We start from the raw sequence: 23360 nt of genomic DNA on the forward strand, positions 1-23360 counted from the left end.
TGTGGGTGCCGTCTGGCCCGTCCTGAGGAAGGGCCGTGACCACCCCAATCCAGGTGCTCGAGGAAGCTCCCAGCATCATTCATGCCTGGAACCAAGGATAGTCTTTATGCTTGGGCAGCACTTTACAGTTTCCAAAGCTCTCGTGTGGACGTTGTTCAGCCCACGGAGCCTCACGATGCGCAGGGGTGGGGGGCAGGCACATGGCCGGCTCCCCACTTGGGGGGCTGAGCCGGGCGGAGCTCCTGGGGCCCTGCCTGCACCGGCCCAGCTCTGCGTCTTGGGCTGGTGGGGCGAGGAGGCTGCCCGTCCCCACGACGAGCAGCCTGAGGACAGGCCAGATTCTGGGCCCTTCCCCGGTGGGCGCCTCCGTGGGGAGCGGAGGTGGACTTGGCTCCTTTCTGCACTTGGCACGGCGCGGAGGGGAGTTCAAGGCAGAGGCATGGGCAAGGCTGTCTCTGCCCTCTTGCCGCCAGGCCACCAGGAGTGGGGTGGATGCGGGACTCCCCGGCGTGACCCGGATGTTTGGACGGGTGTTCGGTTGTGATTTGGTGGCGGAGGCCGAGCCCCTGTCCCCCCTCCAGGCTTCACAACGGCACAAGGGCGCAGCTTCTCCTGTGTCCAGCTGGGGACGCACGCCCAGGCCGTCCTGCCCCGTCCTCTCCTGCCCCCCTTCCCCACCCGCACCTGGGCTTCTATCCCGGCCCACTGGCCTCTGCCGTCCCAGGTTGTTAAGAGTCAGGTGAGGAAAACCAGTGAATCTCACTGCCCCCGTTTTGAGTCCCTGGGGTGGCGCGCTGTGCCCCGGATTGCCCAGCTGCCTCCTGGCCTTCATACCTCCTCATCCACGTTCTCTCTGGCCGCCGCCTCTGGATCAAGAGCTCTGGCTGGCATGGGGGGAGCCCCGCTCACCTGCCAGGGTGCTGGGAGGCTCGTGCGAAGGGTTCCCCAAGCTGATGCGTGTGGAGCAGCTGGTGAGGATTCGCCTCCGTCTCCTGGGGTGGCTGCACCATCCGTCTGTCCACCCGGCGGCAGCCTCCTGGCTCTGCTCCCCGCCTGCCTGCCTCCCTGCCTCCCCTCTGCGCTGGCTCGCCATCTGCCACGTTGGCCCCTGAAGCCTGCCCCCGCGGTGACCGGACTGCTCAGAAGCACACAGGGCGCATGTTCCTGTCTGAAACCCAGGACCTAGGGTTCCCTCCATACCCCACCCCCAGCATAGCACTCCGGCTATGCAGGCCGTCGCCCTGGCCTGGTCACCCCGGCCATGCCCATCACGCCAGCTCCCGGCAGCCCCCAGCCCCACGCTGTCACCAAGAGTGCCACCCCTTCAGGAGGCAGAGACCTGCCACAGACACCTTCTCTGTGCACCCGCCGCTCTGGGGCCTCATGCAGCCGTCTGGACAGCCCTGAGATCATGGACACTTGCCACCTCAGAGCCAGCTGCCCCTTCTCAGCCAGAGGTCAGACAGTGAAGAGCAAGCCACCTGTCTGCGGGGCGGAGATGACTCACAGCGTCAGCATCAACGAGGACTCTGGAGGAGCCGAGAGATGAGGAGAGGAGCAGGTGGAGGGGGGATGGACACAGTCTCGTGCCAGTGGTCGGGCTCCTGCCCCTTGCCCTCAGGAACCAGTGTGGCCCTCCCTGTGCCTCTGGAGAGGCGGGAAGTGTCCTGCCCATCCCCACTCCCAGCCAGGTTGGTTCTTTGCTCAAATCCCATCCGCCCTGCACTACCGGGTGGTGGGAAAGTGCTGGTGCCTTTCGGCTTCCACCAGGGACAGCCCGAGCTGGATCGTGTCCAGGCAGGTCACCTGGCAGGTCAGCTCTAGGGTGGCGGAGGCCAGGGCCTCCGGGCTTGGCGGACAAAGGAAACTTACCCTGGCCAGGAGGCAGGCTCTTTGAGGAACAAGCCCCGCCCTGTAGCAGCAGCCCAGGTCCACGGCCCCTTGACCTGTGACCTCTGCTGCCGAGTGAGCCAGTGCAGCCCACATCGGGAGGGCCCGGCTATGGGATGCTATTGACGAGGTGTTTATAAATATTTAATCTTCACATTAAAAATACGGGATAGAGGAACCATTAGTAGCTGACAATAAAAAGGCTTTCTCTGCTGATTGTAGGAGCAAAGAAGAACAGAAGAGCGGATTTTGATCAGACTAAAGGACAAGATTATAAGTTGGAAACATGTAAATGAGCGTTGTTTACAAGGCCATTATAGCTCAGACCCATGCAGGTTGAGGATCTGAAACCGGCCTGTCGTTTCCTCGGAGTCTCTGCAAAGTGGAGACCTCTCGTACAAAACAAAATGGATGGTTTATTTACGTCCGGTGCCATTAAGAATGGAGGAGAAAAGTTCAGCCCAGGATAAAAAGCTTAAATCTTGATTTTTTTTCCCTTCCCCCTCTCAAAAAGAATGGATTCCTTGCATTGTAAATTATCCAACCCTTGTCCTTGGGTTGGCAGCTATTTCAGGCTGGTATGGACATTGCATAATCTTAAATATTGATTCTTGTTAGACTAAAAAAAAAAAAAGTCCAAGTGCATGGGCTCCATGCGTCTGCCTGTCCAGGAAATCACCTTCGCCATAGCTCACTTCTGATGGCCTCTGGCCCTCCTGACAGCAAGATCCATTCTGATTAGAAAAGTTCCAAGAGAAAAAGCAATGACCAGGATCACTTTCTCCATCAGAGCGAACGCTGAGTGGACGCCTGCCCCCTTGAGCCTTCTGGATTGAGCAAAGCAGGGAGATCCAACATCCTCCAGGCCCATCAATCCCCAAATTTGGAGCCCCCCAGCTCTGGCTCCAGAGCAGGCCTCCCCAGGCATGGCCTCTACGTGGGGTGAGGGGGCGTGCCCCAGCCGAGGGCTATGAGCTCCCCACAAACCCTCATCCTCCAAAGGCTCTTAGTGTGGTGAAGTCTATCCCACACACCGAAGAAATGTCCTTTTAGAAAGAAAATAATTTTCCCAAAGGAAGGCTCCGCGGTACAGTGTTTGCTGCTGTGCCTCCGAGGCCCCCAGGCACCGAGGTCCTTAAGGGGCGGGTTTGAGCAGAACCAAGATGGTGATTGTTGTGACATCCGAGGGCGTGTTTCCTGTCCCAGGCTCGGCCCCTTCCATGGAAGTGCAGAAGGAGAACCCAGCTGTAGTCGGTGACGCTGGTGCCGTCCTGGACGCGAGAAGTCTGAGTGCTGCCTTTTCTCAAGGTCTCTGGTCTCGGGGCTGGTGTCCACCAGAGCCTGTGATCCCAACCCCGAGTCCTGTGCAGCTCACGTGCTTCCCCCGCGGCTCCTCACACATGGTGGACTGCTGGGGACGTGGCGTGGCCGGGCCCTTCCCTAGGAGACCGAACATTCTCCCCGTGCCACGCAGCCCACTTGGTTTATCGGAGACTCCGAAACCTACGTCGTCTGCGCAGAAAGCTGCACATGGATGATACGGAGACACTCAGGATTACCAAACCCTAAAAGCTAACAGGGCGCGCGTCAGCGAGTTGAACGGGTAAACTGTTGAGTCCGGGCAGCAGGCGACCGACTGGCAATAAAACAAGTGAGCGATGAGCCGTGCAAAGACACGGAGGAGCCTCAGGTGCTTACCACTGACTCAGACGCGCTGATCCAAAAGGGCCACACACTCCCTGATCCTGGAAAAGCCAGGGCCGTGGAGATGGTAAAAAGATCAGTGGTTGCCAGGCTCTGGGGATGAGGGCGGGTGAACGGGGAGCACGGAGGATGCTAGGGCGGTGACAGCAAGAGGACTCCACGTGATGGTCTTACGGTGGGTACGGGGTTTGCGTGTTGTAGGTTCAACAGGTGCGACATGTGTCCCATGCCAGGAGGGGATGTGCACACGGGAGGCCATGCACAGTGGGGACAGGGGCTATTGGGGCCATCTCTGCACTTCCTGCTCTGATTCGCTGTGAACCTAGAACTGACCTCAAAGCTAAAGCGTCTTTTTTTTTTTTAATTGGAGTTCAATTTGCCAACATATAGCATATCACCCAGTGCTCATCCTAAAGGATCATTAACCCCAGTTAATACACCAGCAGGTGCTGCCCTGTCCCAGCCACCGCTCCAGGGCCTTTGTTGGCAAATACACCTCCCAGAAGGCCAGTCACCTCGGCTGCTGTTCCCGCCCTGCTTCCTTCCCAGCGGCTGTCCGCACACGGCTCCAAACTCACGTTCCCAAAGGGCTCTCCATCTCTCCTGTGGGACACTCATCCCAATGGCCCTTAATTCTGGTGTAATAAGCAGAGACACTTATTTTGTTCCTGAATGGGAAGACTCCATATCTTAAAGACTCCCCAAATTATGAATTCTGTATAGTATCAAACTGATTCTGAAATTGTTTGGAAAAGCAAATGCACAAAAATAGCTAAGAAAAATTTTAAAGATTCTTAGAGAAGGTTTGCCCTTCTAGGAATAAAAATACATTTGAAAAAAAAGAAAAGCTACGGAAATTAAAATAAATGGTATCTGGGAAGGAATACCCAAAAAGGTCAGTAGAGGGAAAATAAGGAACTATCACCAATAATGTGATATTTTAAATCAGTGGAAAATATGGACTGACAATTCAGTATATGGTTTGGGTATAATTTGTTCCCATATAAAAAAATAAATTTCTCCTCATCAAACATAAAATTTAACTCTGGAGAAATTAAAGACCTATAAAAATTATCAAAGTATCAGGATAAGGTGTAAGAATTTTTTTTTTTAATCCTAGGATGGAGAAGATCAGCCTACGCAAAGACATGGCAGCCATGAAGAGAGAAGTTGACTTACAGACTGCCAGGGACAGGATACAGGGAGAGAAGCCCAAAGCCAAGTTGTTGACTCAGCAGATATTTGCAACATATTAAACAAACCAACCAAACAAAAAAAAGATAATAGCCATAAAATACAAAGAGCTGCTGCAAACTAATAAGAAATAGACGATGCGATAGAAAAAAAATGGGCAGGTAATAAGAGGCACTTCATAGAATACAAATGGTCCATAAGTATGTGAAATTATATGAAACCTTATTAGGAATTAGAAAAATGCAAAATTAATTAAAACAGTAAAAGAGCATTATCACCAATCAGATCAGTAGAAATATTTTTTTTAAGTTTAATTCCAGTATAATTAACATAGCATTATATTAGTATCAGGTGTATGATACAGTGATTGGACAGCTCTGTACATTACTCAGTGCTCATCAGGACACATGTGCCCTTCACCCCATCACCCAACCCCCACCTCCTCCCCTCTGGCAATGAGCAGTTTCTTCTCTAGAGTTAGGAGTCTGTTTCTTGGTTTCTCTCTCTCTTACCTTCTTTTAGCCATTTGTTTTGTTTCTTCAATTCCACATATGAGTGAAATCATATGGTATTTGACTCATTCTGATTTATTTCACCTGCATTGAACTCTTTAGCTCCATCCGTGTTGTTGCAGATGGCAAGATTTCATTATTTCATGGTTGAGTAATATTCCACTGTGTATATGTGTGTGTGTATATATAATTTTATGTATATATGCATTTATAATATTTATATACATAATATATATATTATTTACATTATGTGTATATAATATATATTTAATATCCCATTGTGTGTATGTATATATATACACCATTTTCATATATATAATCATGTGTGTGTATATATATATATATAATTTTCCATATCCAGTCATCGATCTGTGTACACTTTGGCTATTGTAGATAATGCTGCTGTAAACCTCAGGAAGCCTGTATCCCTTCCAATTAGTGTTTTTGTATTTTGGGGATAAATACTTACTAGTATGATTGCTGGATTATATAGTAATTTTATTTTTAACTTTTTGAGGAACCTCCATCCATACTGTATTCCACGTGGCTGCAGCAGTTTGCATTCCCACCAGCAGGGCACCAGGGTTCCTTTTTCTCCACATCCTCGCCAACACTTGCGTTTCTGACTTTAGCCATTTTGACAAGTTCGAGGTGATACCTCAACATAGTTTTGATTTGCTCATTCCGGAGCATGAGTGATGTTGAGCATCTTGTCATGTGTCTATTGGCCATCTCTATGTCTTCTTAGGAGAAATGTCTGTTCATGTTTTCTGCCCATTTTTTAATCGGGTTACTTGTTTTTTGGGGTGTTGAGTCATATAAGTTCTTTATTTTTATTACTAAATATTTATTACTAAATATTTGCGTTTGCAAATATCTTCTCCCATTCCATAGCCTGCCTTATAGTTTTGTTGATTATCTCCTTTGATATGCAGAGCTTTTTATTTGGATGTGGTCCCCCTAGTTTATATTTACTTTTGTTTCCCTTGCCTCAAGAGATGTATCTAGAAAAATATTGCTATAGTCGGTGTCCAAGAAATTACTGCCTGGGTTCTCTTCTAGGACTTCTAGCTTCAGGTCTCACATTTAGATGTTTAATCCATTTTGAGCTTATTTTTGTGTATGAGGTAAAAAAGTGGTCCAATTTCATCCTTTGGGATGTAGCTTGTCCAGTTTTCCCAACACCACTTGTTGGAGACTATCTTCTTTCCCATTGGGTATTCTTTCTGCTTTGCCAAAGATTAATTGATCATAAAATTAGAGGTTTATTTCTGGGTCTTCTGTTCCATTGATGTGTGTGTCAGTTTTTGTCCGAGTACCATACTGTTTTGATTGCTATAGCTCTGAAATGTAACATGAAGTCAGAAATTGTGATATCTGCAGTATTGTTTTTCTTTTTGAAGGTTACTTTGGCTATTTAGGGTCTTTTGTGGTTCCAAACAGATTGTAGGATCGTTCTGGTTCTGTGATAAATGTTGGCAATATTTTGATAGGGATTTCATTATGGAATGTTTCGGGTGGTAGACATTTGAACAATATTTGTTCTTCCAACCTATGAGTGTGGAATGTCCTTCCACATGCTTGCGTCATCTTCAGTTTCTTTCATTAAGTATTTTATAGTTTTCAGAGTATAGGTTATTCACCTCTTTGGTCAAGTTTGTTCCTAGATATTTTATTATTTTTGATGCAATTGTAAATGGGATTGTTTTCTTAATTTCTCTTCTGCTTCATTATCAGTGTGTAGAAAGGCAGTGGATTTCTGCACGTTGATTTATTTCATATCCTGCAATGTTACTGAACTCATTTATCATTTATTCTAGTAGGTTTTTGGTGGAGCCTTTAGGTTTTCTACATGTAGTATCATGTCATCTGCAAATAGTGGAGGTTTTACTTCTTCCTTACCAATTTGGATGCCTTTTATTTCTTTTCATTGTCTGATTGCTGTGGCTAGGTCTTCCAGTACCATGTTCAATAAAAGTGGTGAAAGTGGACATCCTGTCTTGTTATTGAACCTCAGGGGGAAAGCTCTCAGTTTTTCCCCATTGAGTATGATGTTCACTGTGAGCTTTTCATACATGGCCTTTATTATGTTAAGGGATGTTCTCTCTAAACTTACTTTGTTGAGGGATTTTTTTTAATTACCATGAATATATATTATATTTTGTCAAATATTTTCTCTGCATTTATTGAAATGATCATACAGGTTTCTATCCTTCCTCTTATTTATGTGATGTATCACACTGATTTGCAAATATTGAATCACCCTTGCACCCTGGGAATAAATCCCACTTGACTGTAGTGAATGATTTTTTTAATGTATTGTTGGATTCAGTTTGCTAGTATTTTGTTGAGAAATTTTGTGTTTATGTGCATCAGAGATATTGGCCTGTAATATTTATTTATTCATTCTCTCTCTCTCTCTCTCTCTCTCTCTCTCTCTCTCTCTCTCTCGTATATTTATCTGTTTTTGGTGTCAGGGTAATGCTGGCCTCAGAGAATAAATTTGGAAATTTTCCTTCCTCTCCTGTTTTTGGAAAAGCTTGAGAACATTTGGTAGAATTCACCTGTGAAGTCGTCTGGCCCTGGAATACTGTTTGTTGTGAATTTTTTTTTTAATACAGACTCAATTTCATTGCTGGAAATCTGTTCAAATTTTCTTTCTTACTCAGTTTTGGTAGGATATATGTTTCTAGGAATTTATCCATTTCTTCTAGGTTGTCCAACTTGTTGGCATATAATTTTTCATAATAGTTTCTTACGATCTTTTTGTATTTCCGTGGTGTTGGTTGCTCTTTCTCCTCTTTCATTTGTGATTTTGAGTCCCCCCCTTTTTTTTTCTTTTTTATTTTTTTTTAATGAGTCTGGCTAGAGATTTATCAATTTTGTTCACCTCTTCAAAGAACTAGCTCCTGGTTCCATTGATCTGTTCTCTTGTTTATTCAGCTTCTTTATCCTTTATTTCTGCTGTAGATTAGCAGAAATTTTTATTGATAACAGCCTGACTAGAATGTAAGTCTTTCAAGAGTAGTAAATGTTTGTCTTTTGATTCATAGCTTTTTCCCCAGACCTAGAACAGTGCCTGACCTCTAGCAGTCACTCAATACATGTTTTTAATTTTTTTAAAAAATCGTGCTGAAATATCCATTGCATTTGTCATTTTAGCAGTTTCTCGGGGTGAAGCTTGGTGGCATGGAGTACATCTGCTTTCCTGTGCATCTCTCATTGCCATCCGTCTTCAGGACTTCATGGGGCACAGCTGGAACTCTGGAGTGTGAAACACTAACTCTCCATCCCCTCCTCCTCCTCCTCCTCCCGGCCCTGGCATCCACCATTCTATTCTCTGTGTCTACGGATTTGACTGCTGTGGGCACCTCATGTAAGTGGAATCATGCAGTATCTATCCTCTTATGACACTATTTTTAAATGAAGGAATGAATTTTTTATCATGGGCGAAGATAGGCAGTGAAAGATTTCTAAATTTTTTTCCGGTTATATTGAGATACAATTGACATATAACATTGTTGCAGTTTGAGGCATGCATGATGATTGGATATATGTATGATTGTGAAATGATCACCACAGTAAGTTCAGTTAATGTCCGTCACCTCACAGTTATAAAAAAATGTTTTTTCCTTGTAATAACTTTTAGGATCTTCTTCCTTAGTGACTTCCAAGTATACAGAGCAGGAGTATTGTTAGCTATAGTCATCTCGTGCATTCATCCCTGGAACTCATTTATCTAATAACTTACAAATTGAGAGATTGTAACCACCTTCAAACCCAAATCCTCCAACCCCTTCCCCCACCTCTGGCAACCTCAGATCTGATCTCTTTCTAGGACTTGAGGTTTTTTTAGATTCCACACAGACATGAGATTATACAGTATTTGTCTTTCTCTGTCTCATTTGTTTCACTTAGTGTGATTCCCCCAAGGTTCGTCTGTATTGTCACAAATCCTTCATGTCTATCCCATTGAGTGTGTGTGTGTGTGTGTGTGTGTGTGTATTTATTGTATATATCACATTTCCTTTACTCATCATCATTGGACAAGTAGGTTATTTCCAGAATGTGGCTATTATAACTATGCTGCTGTGAACGTGAGGGCGCAGGTACCCCTTTGAGGTGGTGATATTGTCTCCTTTGCATCTATACCCTGAAGTGAAAATGGAAGATCGTGTGGTAGTTCTAGTCTTAAGTCTTTGGGGAATCTCCATACTGTTTTCCTTAGTAGTCACGTGAGTCGACATTCCCACCAACTCTGCACGAGGATTCCCATTCTCCTGATCCCGGTGAGCATTTGTTATCTTCTGTCCTCCATCGTGGCCATCCTAAAGGGCATGAGGTGACACCTCATGATGGTTTTGCTGTGCATCTCCCTGGTAACTCGTGATGTTGAGTACCTTTTCATGTACCTGTTGGCCATTTGAATATCTTTGGGAAAGTGTATTCAGGATCCCCCTTTTCAATTGGATTTTTTTCTTTTTTTCTATTGGGTTTTATATGTTGCTTATATACTTTGATATTAAGCCTTATCAGATGGGTGGCTTACAAACTTTTTCTCCCATTCTGTAGGTTGCCTTGTCACTCTGTTAATGTTGCCTTGTCACTTTGTCGATGGTTTGTTTTGCTGTGCAGCAGCTTTTTAGCTTGATGTGGACTCCCTCGTTTATCTTTTATTTTGTTCTTTGTGTTTTAGGTATCCTGTCCAAAAACAACATCGCCAAGCCCATGCCAAAGAGCTCCTTCCCCTCTGTTTTCTTCTAATAGCTTTATGGTTTCAGATCTTATAGTAAGTCTTTAATCAAATACTTTGAGTTAATTTTTAGGAGTGATATAAAAGAGAAGTCTAGTTTGATTCTTTACATGTGAATTTCTAATTTTCCCAGCACCCTTTATTGAAAAGACTGTATTTCGGGGTGCCTGTCAGTCAGTTGAGTGCCTGCTTTCAGCCAGGGGTCATGATCCCAGGGTCCTGAGATCAAGTCCTGCATCCAGCTCCCTGTTCAGCAGGGAGCCTGCTTCTCCTTCTGCCTCTCCCCCACTCATGCAAGCTCTCTCTCTCTCAAATAAATAAAATCTATTTTTTAAAAAAGACTTTTTTCTACTTTGTCTATTCTTGCCTTCCTTGTCAAATATTAGTTGACAGACAAGTATGCATTATTTCTGGGCTCTTGATTCTGTTTCACTGGTCAACGTGTCTGTGTTTATGCTAGTGTTATATTGTTTTCATTACTGTAGCTGTGTAATACAGTTTGAAATTAGGATGGGTGATGCTTCCAACTTTGTTCTTTCTCTGGGTTGTGTTGGCTCCTCAGGATCTTTTATGGTTCTGTATGAATTTTTGGATTATTCTAGTTCTGTGAAAAATGTTGTTGGGATTTTGATAGGGATTGCATTGAATCTAGATGGCTTTGGGTAGAATGGACATTTTTACAATGTTAGTGCTTTTCACCCATGCACACAGGCTATCTTTCCAATTATTTGTGTTTTCCATTTTTTTCATCAATGTCTTGTAGTTTTCAGTATAGAGATCTTTCACCTCTTCCGTTAAATTTATTTCTAAGTATTTTATTGTTTTTGATGCTATCATGAGTAGATTTCTTTATTTCTTCTTCAGGTAATTTTCATTAGTATTTAGAAACAGTGCTGATTTTCGTATGTTCATTTTTATCTTACCACTTTACTGAATTTATTGATGACATTTACCAGTATTTTTTTTTCATTTACCAGTATTTTGATGGAAGTTAGGACTCTATATAAAATCATGTCATCTGCAAATAGAGATAATTTTGCTGCTTCTTTCCAATTCTTATGCCTTTTATTTCTTTTTCATACATGATTGCTCCACCCAGGACTTTCAGAAATTAATATTTCCTTATGTGTTGGTGAATGAGACCATCTTGTTTTAAAGTGAACTAATAAAAAAATAAAAATAAAAGTGAACTAATGATTCTACCTCAGGAACAATTCCTTACAAAAATACTGACTTATGCACAAATATACAAGTTACAAGGATGTTCTTTGTAGCCCTTTTTAGTATAAATTTTTTGTTATGGAAAACGTCCATACTGAGAAGGTCAAGAATCCTAAGTATTGAGCTCTATGGGTTCTTACAACGTGAACACACCAAGATCCCACCTACCTTCTCCTCATCTCTACTGCGCTGCCCATGGAACCTCCATTCTGACTTTTACACTGGTCCATTTTGCCTCTTTTCGACCTTTATATAAATGGAAATCACATAATGTGTTCTCTTTTATGTCTGGCTTCTTTCAGTAGGCAATGTGTGAGATTCATCCATGCAAGTGCATGTATTAAGAAAGTTGTTCTCCTTGCCATCTAAAATATTTGTATTGTATGAAAAAGCCACAATTTTATTTATTCATTTTACTGTCAATGAACATGTTTCCATTTAGGGGCTTTTAAAAATAGCACTGCTCTTGGAAACTTTGGGAAGTGATGGAGATGTTTATTACCTTGATTGCGGTGATGGCTTAATGGGTGTATATATATATATGTCCAGACTTGTCAAATTCTGTCCATTAACTATGTATAGTTTTGTTTTTCGGTTATAGCTCAATAAGACTGTTAAAAACCAGTGCTGCCATAGCATTTTTGTTGGTATGATTTAGTGAATATACATACACATGACTGTTGGGTGTACAGCTAGCACTGGGATTGCTGAGTCGTCATGTGCAGCCTTAGTAGTTTCTGCCAAAGAATGGTGAAAATGGTTGTACCAATTTGTACTCACACCAGCTGTGTGTGAGAGTTCCTCTAGGTCTACGTATTTGCCAAGACATATTGCCGGATCTATCATAATTAGCCATTCTAGTGGAGGCGTAGTGCTGTCTCTTTGTGGTTTATCTTTCATAATCCTGGTGGTTAAATTTAGTCTCATTTATTGGTTATTAGGATATCTGGATTTCTATGAATTGCCTGTTCCAGTATTTCATCCTTTTTTTTTCTTAAGCTGTTTTTTCTTACTGATGTGTGGGTCTTCTTTATATTCTGATGAGTTCTTTGTCAGATGTATATCTTGCAAATATCCCCTCCCACCCTGTGGCCTCCTTTTCCATTCTGCTAAAGGTATTGTTCTGAAGAACAGAATTTCTTAATTTTAATGTAGTTTAATTTATCCATTTTTTATTTAATGGTTGAAGCTTTTTGTGTCTTATTTAATATATTCTTGCCTGGTACATTTGTAAACAATTCTCCTATGTTTCCCTCTGAAAACTTTATCTTTTGCATTCAGCAGCATATCTGTCAGGACTTGATTTTATTGTGCAAGATAGGGGTTAAACTGTATTTTTATTTTGTGCAAGAGATTTAGCCACTTGTTGGCCAAGCCTCATCTGGTCCTGTGTGGGTCTGTTTCTGGACTCTGAATTCCGTTTGAGTGGACTTTTGAACTATCCTTTGATCAATAGCATTGTTTTAATTCTAGCTGTAAACTAAGTATTGAAGCTTGGTGGTCTAAGTTTCCCAGTTTTGTCTTTCGTCAAGATTATTGACTATCTTTGCCATCTCCATTCCCATAGAACTTTTGAATTCAGCTTGTTAACTTCCACAACACAAAACCTAATGCTATTTTTATTGTGTTTAATCATCAGATCAATTTTGGTAAAATTTACTTTATTAAGTTTTTAAACCCACAGAGTACATCCCTCCAATCACTTAGGCATTTAAGTTTTTTCTCAATTCTGCTCTGTGGTTTTCAATTTCAATTGTACTGGTTTTGAACAATTTCTATTCAGTTTATTCCTAGATATTTGTTGTTCTGGTACCCTTGTAAATGGTATCTTTCTTTAAAAAATGGTATCTTTAAATTTTTTATCATAGACTTTTTGTTGCCATACCATTGTTTTTCATAGCAAACAATATGAAATTTTTCAATAGGCAGATTAAATCAATGCACTGGGATCCCTGGGTGGCGCAGCGGTTTGGCGCCTGCCTTTGGCCCAGGGCACGATCCTGGAGACCCGGGATCGAATCCCACGTCAGGCTCCCGGTGCATGGAACCTGCTTCTCCCTCTGCCTGTGTCTCTGCCTCTCTCTCTCTCTCTGTGTGTGACTATCATAAATAAATAAAAATTTTAAAAAAACATTTAAAAAAATAAAATATTAAAAAATAAATAAATAAATAAATGCACTTCTTTTTCTACAGCCACTAGAAAACAGGGTGGATCCCCATGTACCACCGGGAGATTACTGAAGGGAGTATGATGTTAAATATTTAAAAGTCATGCTCTGTGTTATAGTTTTTTAACTACATGGAAATGTGTATCTGTAAAGTCCTTAGAACAAGGTCTAGAAAGATTGAAAGCCACTTGTGACTGTGTTATCACCAGGGAAGAGAAGGAGTTTAGGCAGAGCTGGCATGAAGGAGGATTATCTTTGTCCTTCCTTACCCATATTTATTGCTTTTATTTTCACAACAAGCTTGGATTACAAGACAGCAAGTAAAAATGGATTATTATATGTTTAATGCCTATCTTGCCTTTGGCCCAGGACCTGGCCCACAGTGAGACCTCCACAAATACTCCAAATGGAGCTGACATTCTGGAGCTCACTTTGCCTCCAGGGAGGCCATGGGTCTAATATGGGAGTTCTTTCCTTGTTCTGTTACTTTGAAGATTATATATTATAGACTAATTAAAAAAATACACACAATGGAGCAAAACCGTGAGAGATAATGAAAACTGAACTCCCCAGGGCCAACATGGCATGCTATTAAGCCACATATCCTGAGCCTAGAAGCAGGTTGCCTCAATGCAGGGGTTTGGTTGCAAGCGCTGGGGGTGCTAAGGCTGGAGCAAGTATCCAAGCAGACAAGCCCCCTCCTCAAGGGGCTTCTGGTCTAGTGGATGAGTACAGAGGCTGCTTAAGGAAAGCCTCAGCTTTATTAAATGGTGTAAATAAGTGTTGAGGAGAAAAACTGGAGTGGAGGGAAAGGGATATGGGTAGTGGTTGGGATAGGGGTGTTAGTTTTAGATGGAACGGGCAGGGACACCTCCCTGGGAAGCGGGGACAGAAGCCCTGAGTTGAGGGAACACAGTAAATGCCCTTGCAGAAGAGAGCTCCAGGGAGACGGAAGAGCAAGTGCGAAGCCTCAGGCAGGAGTTTGTGTTCATGGACCGTGAGGTATCTGTGCCCCGTGCTGCGGCTGAGGGGGAAGGGGTGAAGGGGCTGACAGTGGACCTCCTTGCAGCCATTGGGGGAAATCTGCAGGGGGTGCGGTGAAGGCAGTCTGCCCTAATTTAAAGGACCCTCTGGCTATGGTGCTGAGGAAGACAGCTGGGGCAGGAGGGGAGGCAATGGGACGCCTTAGGCCTCAGATATCCTAAGCCCAGGAAGCACAGATGTGGCTCAGACCAGGGTGGCAGAAGTGGGATCAGCTGAGACTTTGGATATCCAACTTAGATGATGACAAGTTTCGGAGAAATTTAAAAACAGGACTATGACATTTAAAAAGTAGGAGTATTGTGGAATGTTCAGAAAATAACCCATTTTAAAAAGCCATCCTTGAAGGCTTCTTCTTCCCTTCAAGAAAAACTTAACTGAAGATGTGTATATTCCACAGGGACCCAAGGGCAGCCTCAGAACAGCCCTAGGGTCCTAGTTTGGGGTGGGTGGGGGGGAGTCTGCACCTGCCTTGGGGTGCAGGTGCAGACTCCCCAGGGTAGAACCCCGGCCGAGATCAGGACTTGATGGCTGGGGATGCTGAGTAGGGGCCTATGTGATGAGCCTCCCCTTCTACGGGCGGTGGGTACTACTCCCTGGGGAGCAGGTGGAAGGAAGACCCTGCCTTGCTCAGGGCAAGAGTGCGGAACCCTGACCCTCACTCTCTCTCTCACACTGACCCAGGGCCCCAGGCCCAGAGACTTTCTCAGGGAAATACGGCTTCTTCAGGAAGCCAAACGCCTGAGGATGAATTTTCCATGAAATGTTCATTTTTTTTGTTTTTGTTTTTGCTCTGATAAAACCGCAGTACTTTTTAACAGCTGTTTTATTGAGAAATAATTCACATACCTTAAAAGTTACCTGTTTAACGCACACAGTTCAATGGTTTTGACCGCAGTCGATTTTCGAGCATGGTCCTCACCTCGGAACGACGCCCCCCTCGTGTCTCTGCAGCTGTCGCCCCCACTCCGCATGTTTCCCGGCCACAAGCAAGCACTCATCTGTTCTCTGTCTCCGTGGGTTGGCCTGCTCCGGATGTTGCGTATAAACAGAAACTTGGTTTTTGGGGATCAGCTTCCATCACTTAGCGTAATGTTTTCAAAGTTCATTGCGTTGTGGTCCATCCATGTTCCCTTTATAACTGAGTAAGTTTCCATCGTATGGAGACACCAAAATTTTAAAATCCATTTGTAATGGCTTTTTGGGGGTTACTTCTACCTTTTGATTATTGCAAACTGTCCTAAGCATTCAGAAGTAAGCATCCGGTGAACGTAGATTGCCGTGACTACGGATGTAATGGAATAGAAATCTGGGTCCTGTGGTAGCTGTTGAACCAGATGAGAAGCCGCTGGCCTGTTGGAAGTGACTGCATCGTTTCATAGATCCGCCAGCAGGTGTGTGAGGGTCAGGTGTCTGCACAGCCCGCAGCACTTGCTGTCTGATCACAGCTGTCCTCGTGGGCGTGACGGGGGCTCTTACTGTGGATTTGATTTGCATCTCCCTGATGACCGATGATGCTGGGCATCGTTTCATGTGCTTGTTGGCCATGTGTGTGTCTTCTTTAAAGAAATGTCTATTTCTGATCATTTGCCCATTTCTAAATGGAGTCATTTGTCCTCTTGCTGTTTGTGTTTGCAAGTGTTCTTGATATACTTTTGATGCAAGCCCCTTATCAGATACACAGTTTTCAGTTTCTCCCATTCCGTGGGCTGATTTCCAACGGCTCTATGACGTCTTTGAAACATAGATATTTTGGTGTCAAATCTGAAATGTGCACCAGATTCATTGCATCACACACGGTTGCCAATCTGTGTGTCATCTGCAGTCAGATCTGAAGTCCTGAAGAGAGCCCGCCCTGTGTGTTCTCCTCACTTCGACAGTCTTTTCCTCTTACATTTAGGTCTTTGATCCATTCGAAGCCCATTTTTGTATATGGTATGAGGTGAGAGTCCAAGTCTATTCTCTTGCTTGTGTCTCTCCAGTTGTTCAGCATATGTGGTGAAGAGACTATTCTTTACCCTGGAATGGCCCTGGCACCCTTGTCAAAACCGGGTTGACCACGAATACACGGGATTATTTCTGGGCTCTCAGTTCTCTTCCACACATCTGGACATGCGCCCGACACCAGTACTGTACTGTCTTGATTTCTCCCTCTTCGTAGTAAGTGTTGAAATCAAAGCAGAGTCCTCTGACTTTGTTGTTCTGAGCTTGTGTGGGTTCTCTGGGTCCCGTGCTGGAGCACACGGATTTCAGGATCCGCTTGTCAGTGGCTACAAGAAGCCAGCTGCGCTTCTGATAGGGGTTGCATCCAATCTGTGGATCGATTGGGAAGCATTGCCATCTTAACGATAAACTCTCTTCCAATCATGAACGTGTGATGTTTCCCATTTATTTAGGTCTTAATTTTTTTCAATCATAAAACCACAGGTCTTTTTGAAAGCTTCTTGAGCGCTTGAGTGAGCTTTTCAGAGTGCCGGCTCTTACCAGCTCCCTGCGAGGGCTGGTCCAAGGTGCAGTCTCCACCCTGTCCAAGCAGGTAGATGGAAGGGAGCAGGCTTTGGGTTTTGCTCTAGCTTGTGGGGCCCCCCTCCTGGCTCCTGTGAGCCTCAGCCCTCCCCACTGCCCAGGCGGATGGGGGCTCTGTGCTCCATCTCATTGCTGCTTCAGTTCAGAGGTCCTGGGTGCCCTCCGGACTTTGATGTCAACACCACCTGTTCTCTCTGTCCCTGAACACTGTTCTCTCCTTTCTTCGGGCGCCCCCCACCCTGATCTGCACCCACTTGTGTAAGGGAGAGTCACATTATTGAGCACACGGGTATGCACTTCATTCAGCCCAGCTTACTGAAAGGCCCGCCCCTTTACCACTGCTTTGCTGGGTCACCTGTGCTGTAGGTCAGGTGAGCGTATGTCCAGACCTGACTCTGTCCAGTCTTGCTCGAATGCCACGCTGTCTTCCTTGCTGTGGCCCCACAAGGAACCTTGCTTGGGCAGTGTTAGGGACGGAATGCTCGTGCCCCAGAATCTATATGTTCAAGGCCTACTCGCCAACGTGACCAGAGGTGATAAAGCTTTAATGAGACGCTGGGGTGGGGCCCCCACAGTGGGAGTCGTGCCCTTGCAGGAGATGAAAGCCCTTCTCCTCCCAGCACACGGGCGCACAAGCCAGGAAGAGCACCCTCACCACCAACCGGGCCTGCCAGCACCCGGAGCTGGGACTTCCCAGCCTCCAGAACTGGGAGACGGAAATGTCTGCTGTGTAGGGCCCCGGGTATGGGATTTTTGTACAGACGCCCAGCCTGAGTGAGACCTCAGGTGGCCACTCTGCCCGTTGCTGCAGCCCCTCGAGGTCGCTCTCAGCTCCATGGAAATTCCAGGAGCAGCTTATCAGCCTCAGGAAAGGAGCTACTGGAGCCAGACCAACGCTGAGACTGGGTCCCGAGGTCTTTTTTGGGGAGAACTGGCATCTTTGCAAGATGCAATTTTTCAACCCATGAATATGTTTAATACCTCCATTTCCTAAGATCCCCAGCATTTCTCAACAATTATATGGTTTCCCGGGCAGTCATCTTCGATCACATTGGCAGCTTTCTTCCTGGGTGTTGGTATTATTTGTGGCGTTGTAAGTGGTGTGCTTTTGAAAAAATTCCTACTATTAGAGACATGTGGTTGTAGGCTGACCTTATATTCATCAGTCTTGCTAAATCCCACTTACTGAATTTAATACTTCTTAAGTTCTTTTGGATTTTCTTATGACAGTAATTTTATTCTTTATTATTTTTTTTTCTTTCAAGGTTTTATTTAACTTGTAGCAAGTTAATGTATCGTCTAATTTTCTCCCTCGTGTGGTCACCAACTGTTTGGTTGCTAGCAGCAGAAGCCCTACAAGTAAGGATGAAGTCAGTATGAGGCCTCGAGGGATGCTGGAGAAGCTGGGAGCAGGGCATTCAGCTGCTCTCCCTTGGGCCCTGCCCCCCCCCCGGGCCCTGAGGCCCTTGGGCTCTGCACCCCTGGGCTCTGCACCTCAGCCTCCCTCTCTAAGCTCCACCAGCCTCTTGGTCTCCCACGGCCCCCATGCCTCAGCTGCCATTCCACGTGGTCTTGCATCACCAGTGCCCCCGGTACCCCTGGGCGTCCTCTAGAAGCTTCTACCTCCCAAACACACCAAACATTGATCCCGCTATAATTCTATTATTTTTTCCAAATATTTACTATTCTGTCACATTAATATATATTTCTTTTTCTTGCCTTCTCTTGACATAGAAACTCACAATTTTGAATTATGTTTTATGCGCAGTATCACATGCCTGCTTCGCCTTAATTTGATATCTTAGTATTTACCATTTCCTTAAATATACTTTAAAATTGTGATCTTAACGGCTTTGTAGAATATATAATATTCTATTATATGGCCATACCATAATAAATTAAGACTCTTGCTATTCTCAGGTATTTGGGTTCTTTCCAGTTTTTTAAATACATATTACTGCAGCGAACAATCTTGTACTTGAATCTTGCCTAATCTCTGATTATTTCCTTAAGATTGATTCCTAGAAGTGGAATTAGCAGGTCAAAGGATATGAACATTGTTAAGTCTCTTGATATAACGTCAAATTGATTTCCAGAAGGCTGTACCAATTTACTCTTCTATCGACAACTCTAAGAATGCCCATTTCTCCATCAACAGGATTGAGTATTAGCTTTTAAGTAAAATCTTTTCTAATTTAATAGATGAAAAAAATTTCATCTCATTATTTTGATGTGCATTTTTAAGTAAGGTTGAATACATTTTCCAAAGCTTATCAATCACTTGTATTGTTCCCTTGTGAATGGACTGTGAATTTGCCTGTTTTTCTTCAGGGTATCTGGTCTTATTGATTTGCAAAAGCTCATTGTATATTGAGATATAAACCCTTTTGTTGTAATTGTCGCAAGTTTCTCTCTGTCTCCTGGTGGCCTCACCCCGGGCCCAGACCAGCCTGGGTTCCTTGGGCTGCAGTGGTGGTTCCGGGCTTGGTCTTTTGTGGCGGGAAACACAAGTTTCAGGCTTCGTCTCGGCTAGGAGTCCCCCCAACCCCCGTCGGGTGAGTGAGCTGTCCCCAGCCTGCCATCAGCACGGCGGTGGGAGCCGTCCGGGGCAGCCTAGTGGGGTGCCCGTGTGCCCCCCTGACACTTCACTTCTGTCCTGGCCACCCCCTCTGACTTTGCTGTCGCTCACTCTGGTCCTGCTGGCCGAACCACTAGTGAGCTTTCCCCGCTCCCCCTCATCCTGCCCCCCCCTGCCAGCCACGACAGAAGCTTTGGCTGAGCCCTGCTGGGGCTGGGGACTTGGCCGACACCGCAGGCCTTGCAGCCCAGTCCCGCTGGCACTGCCTCCCTTCCTGTCCCCCTCCTGTCCCTGCGCCGCGTGAAGGACCCCTACACACAGCTCGCACTGCAGATGCCGGGTGCGGCCCGGGGTACCCCGTGGACGCGGGCGGCAGGCAGGCTCTCCGCAGCCCCGTGTGGGCTCCCCGGCCACATGCTGACCGTGTGGTGGCCCGAGGGTGCTGGTGAGAAGCACCGGGGAGACAGCTCCTCGGAGGCGCCTAGTTTGTTGCCAGGGCCCCGGGGAGAGGAACTTCTGCCTTTGGCTTTAGAATCGTGGTCCTGGGATCCCTGGGTGGCGCAGCGGTTTGGCGCCTGCCTTTGGCCCAGGGCGCGATCCTGGAGTCCCGGGATCGAATCCCACGTCAGGCTCCCTGCATGGAGCCTGCTTCTCCCTCTGCCTCTCTCTCTCTCTCTCTCTGTGACTATCATAAATAAAGAAAAAATAAATAAATAAATTAAAAAAAAAAAAAGAATCGTGGTCCTGTGACCTTGGCTGTGTCCAGAAACAAGACCCGCTGAGCTTCAGAGGACGAGGCCTGGCTGCGTCAAGCCCTGGGGGCAGCACGTGTCCCCCAAGCTTGGTTGGAAGCTTCCAGGGAGGTGTGGTGGTTCTCCTTCCATCCAGATGCTCCATCTCTCTGTCTCTTCTGTCTCTGTGTCTCTGTCTCTCTGCACCCTCTGCCCCCACCCAAGACAGCTGAAACCGAAGTCAGTGGAAAGAGCAGGATTGGGAGGTCGGAGACTTGGTTTCGCCTCTGGCCCTGGTCCCTCCGGCCTTGTGACCTTGGGCTGGTCATGTCACCTCTCTGAACAGCCGTTGTCCCTCCCGAGGGGGGCACGGGCTCCGGCACAGGGTCCCTGGGGCTGCTGAAATAACCTGCAAAGCCCCGGGTTTCGCAAGTGTGTGTGGGGTGTGGTGCTTACTTGCTCTTCAGAAACATGTGGACTCTTCACCTCACTTCAGAGACTGCATTTCTAAAGGCGGTCTCCAAGCATTCTAGAATCGGGAGTGGTGTTTCCTCCCCTCCTGAAGCAGCGCCTGCCCCGGCCCTGCACCGGCCGGGCCTTGTGGCCTTGGCTGGGCGTCCCCGCTCCGGAAGGGACGTCGAGGAAGGCTGGTGCGCCTCGTCCTGGGGCAGCTCCAGTCCGCCCAGCAGCTGGTGGCCTGGGGTTGCCCAGGTTCGGTGGCAGCACAGGGAGGCCCATCGCTGGCCCGGACAAGGGCCGACCGTGCCGGGCAGGGAGCGCTTGGGCTCACGCGGGACAGTCAGGGGGAGGTGGCCGGGTCTCCTCGGGGCCCTGGGTGACATGCGCTCGGCGCAGGAGGGCCGGCTGGTCCCCTGGCTCCCACGTCACACTGCGGCTCCGAGAGGACGTGCCCCTGTTGGCCACGAGTGGATCATGGGTGCGCACCCAGCGGTCATGGAGCTCCACCAAGGGCGATGGGGGCCTGGGGCCCGGGGGCGAGGATGGCTCGGGAGGGCGTCCGAGTCCGCACAGGCGGCAGTTGCTGCCCCCGCGCGTCCCGGGCCAGGCGCTGGGAACGGGGCTCCCCGGCTTCCCGGCCCCGGACTGGCAACTTGCTCTCTGTGAAACTGGGAAATGACAAATGACCAAAAAATCAATTTGTAATCTGATTGGAGGTTTTTGATTTCCTCTGATGAGTTTAAATTTCATTAAAAGCAACCTTATTCCAACATAAAAGGAATCCTTGAAGGGTAAAACAGGGGATTGTCTCACTGAGTATAAAGCCTCCCGACTCTTTTGTGTGATTTATTCATCGCATTAATTGTGAGGGCCAACCTGTGGTGTCCGTTGGCAGCTGCGCCGTTATCAGGGCCTGGGATCGGCCGGGCGCGCTCAGAGCACAAGGACTCACATTCAAAACTCGCTCTTTGGCATATTGACACTTGAGTTATCAACCTCTCTTATTATCTGCTGGGAGGGAGCGCGGAGCTCGTGGGACAGGCAGCTCCGAATCGCTGCCGCGGCTGCCCCTCTGCATTCTCTTAATTGTATGTATTCTCCGGAAAAAATGATCATCGTGGCCTCTTGTCTTGATGAGAAATTGACATTTTCGGAGGACCCGTTCGGCGCTCGGAGCCAGGAGATAAGGCCGAGTTGTTCTAAAGGAGAGCAGCCTTTCTTCCCTTTCAGCTCCCTCCCCTTCCTTCTGTTGCTCTCACTGACCTACTTGATGACTATGGATTTCATGAGGTCTTTTTCAGCATTTGAACTATAAAAGGTTCAGAATGACACCACCCCTTATAGACAAAAGATAACCTTGCCCTTTGAATATATTGATTCTTTATTAACTAGGCTGTTTAATGCAATGAAATGAGGCATTAGATGGAAGCCCATTTCAAGTGCTTTGAATAATCTTTAAAAGCTTGAAAGACCTTAAAAGGCGGCCTGACAATAATTGGCATACATTTGGAGAGAATGCGGTTCTCGCTCCTGATTCGAAACACAAACATGAAACAATTTCTCCCCAGGTTGTAGGGCCCAGGGAGCCAGCTCTGGGGAGGCAGCCCCCCCCCAGCGCCCCACCCCCCAGCCGCCCAGGCTGGTGCTTCTGGCACCAGCTCCGGGTAGGGAGGGAGGGGACTGGAGGCCCCAGCCCCACCCCCAGCACCTCGGGAAGGAGCCCCAGGGGGACGGCTGGACGGGTGGGCCTCCGCAGCCTGGTTACCCCCACCCCAGCCTCTTCTTCTCTGCTATCTCTTTAAGGCCGAAACAAAAATGCAGCCAAAGGAACCCGATTGTCATTGACAGAAGAAAAAGGTATTCACAAGTTTCTTTATGTTTTGAATAATTGTTTCCTGTTTTGCTCAGCAGAACAAGTAATTAAGATGACATTTGTGAGTACTAATTTGGATCACACTTATGTGTATGTGTTACAGAGCTGCAAGCCAAAACATGCAAAACCAGCCTCTCATTGAGGAGAAAGTGAAAAATCCAGAATGAGCTGGAAGGGGAGGGCCAAGAACTCGCAGGAGCCCAGCGCCCTTGTGTGAATCGGAAGCTCTCCTTAGCCTGGCGCCTCTGCCCACAGCCCCGTGCCACCCACAGGAGGTGCCGCCCTGCACCTGGGCCGGGTGATGGCATCCCCGTCAGACCTCGGCTGCTCTACCGTCTGGGCCCCTGGCCTCTGCCCACCTGTCTGAGCCTGAAGCTGGTTCTTGGCTCAGCGTGCCCGTCTGGCGTAGCCTGAGCCCTTGCTCCCTCCCTGCCAAGCCCTCCAGTTTGGAAGCAGAGGCAGGAGGGCCAGGGGCGGGGGCGGGGGTGGGGGATCTTGTGGTTGGTTAGCTGCAGGGTGCTACTGTGGCCTCCGTTCCACAGTCCCCGACAGACATGGAGTGCAACATACGTACAGATGGCCCCTCTGGGGACAGAGCCATCTCAGGAACGGTAAGAATTTCTCTATGCAGGTTACAGGGCGGTCTGAGGACCGAGAACTTTGTAAAAGTTTCTTCCATGAATGACCTTTATCTTGCCCCAAGATGCAGC

General features: G+C 46.7%; 1 long non-coding RNA gene across 1 annotated transcript; it reads left to right on the forward strand.

The window, feature by feature from the left end:
• The first annotated feature begins 8478 nt into the window (after positions 1-8478).
• Positions 8479-23179, forward strand: LOC129493686 (uncharacterized). The gene is made up of 3 exons (XR_008661191.1): positions 8479-8676; positions 22581-22634; positions 22754-23179. It is a non-coding gene; the product is annotated as an uncharacterized LOC129493686 (long non-coding RNA).
• Positions 23180-23360: the final 181 nt, after the last annotated feature.

Source organism: Nyctereutes procyonoides, unplaced genomic scaffold (assembly GCF_905146905.1).
Source record: "Nyctereutes procyonoides isolate TBG_1078 unplaced genomic scaffold, NYPRO_anot_genome, whole genome shotgun sequence".
In the NCBI taxonomy this organism is placed as follows: Eukaryota; Metazoa; Chordata; class Mammalia; order Carnivora; family Canidae; genus Nyctereutes; species Nyctereutes procyonoides.